This window comes from Suricata suricatta, chromosome 3, assembly GCF_006229205.1.
Source record: "Suricata suricatta isolate VVHF042 chromosome 3, meerkat_22Aug2017_6uvM2_HiC, whole genome shotgun sequence".
In the NCBI taxonomy this organism is placed as follows: domain Eukaryota; kingdom Metazoa; phylum Chordata; class Mammalia; order Carnivora; family Herpestidae; genus Suricata; species Suricata suricatta.
The window spans coordinates 88,407,718-88,409,000 of record NC_043702.1 but is presented as its reverse complement, the minus strand read 5'-3'; the positions used below and the strand labels follow the sequence as shown (position 1 = coordinate 88,409,000).

Here is a 1,283-nt window from a genome sequence, read left to right as displayed (position 1 = left end):
GAGAAACCCTAGAATTTATTCTATGATCCTAGCAGGTACCTTTCAGAGGCTCTACATCTGACAGGATAAGAAATGTAATTCTTAGGCAATCTGTAGAGGTACAAAAAGGTTCCAATAATATTCTCAGGTAGCACTCACAATTCATTGAAAGTTACTTGTTTGAGGAAATTAATTTAGAAAGTGAAATTCCTATCTTAAAATCTTTGTAGCAGTGATATAAAAAAATCTAGATACAGGATTTGGCGATGAGGATTCAAACTATAGCTGCTTACCACGTGACTTCATACAAGTCAATAACCACTCACGATCAACCACCTTGTAGTTCTCCCTGAAATGTAAACACAGTATCTGTGGCATAACTTGTTAAGAAATAAATGAAATAGAGATTGAAAAGATTTAAAATCACCATATATTATGGTTGTGAGCACATAGGGACTCTATTATATTGAACACATTTTTTAGATAGGTATAAACTGAAATTTCCAAAAAATCAAAGATCACTGTATATCATTTCATCATCATCAAAAGGTTGTCCATTATGTGTACATAGTATTTTATCCAACATCAAACAGGCCAGGTTTTATTGAAAAATCTTTGTGTACCCTCAAACTGTCTCGTTACAAGAAAGGTGGATATTAAATTTTTTTCGGTCTCAGTCCACTTTCAGCACACACTCCATCACCTGGTTCCTAGAACTCAAACTGCACAATGGTCATGTCATCATCGACCAGGGCTCACAGTTACAGTGGGATTTTGAGCAGACAACTCCAAATAAACAAAAACAAATATACAGCAAAAAATCATATGGTACCTACAATAAAAAATGAGATTTCCATAATATGAAACCCAAATTTTATCCCTAAGTTTGTCATATTTGAACAATAATTACCTTATTTCCTCAAATGCAAAATAAAGCCATTTGAAATAATGATTTCTAAGATATACACAGCTTTGGAATTCAAGATATAAACATTTCTAACAAGCATTCAACCTGGACCAGAAACTAAACTGAACTGGTTCAAAAGAAAGATTATATTTTTTCCCAATTTTCTCATTATGGTTTCTCAGCATATTTTTGGAAGAGCAAATTATGTTTTCAGCACAAGTATAATCTCTTAATAATACAGACAAAATATTTATCATTTTTATAAAGCTTTACCTACCTTATAGCCCCAGTGATCTATAGCAAATGTCACTAGCATAATTAGAACCAAATCCAAAGCAGGCTCCAAGCTCCAAGCTATCAGCATAAAGCCTGATGTGGGGCTTGAACCCACAAACTG

At 33.4% G+C, this 1,283-nt stretch overlaps 1 non-coding gene across 1 annotated transcript; it reads right to left on the bottom strand.

The window, feature by feature from the left end:
• Positions 1–647: 647 nt before the first annotated feature.
• LOC115288838 lies at positions 648–730 on the bottom strand. Its single transcript, XR_003907225.1, has one exon.
• Between the last annotated feature and the right edge of the window lie 553 nt (positions 731–1,283).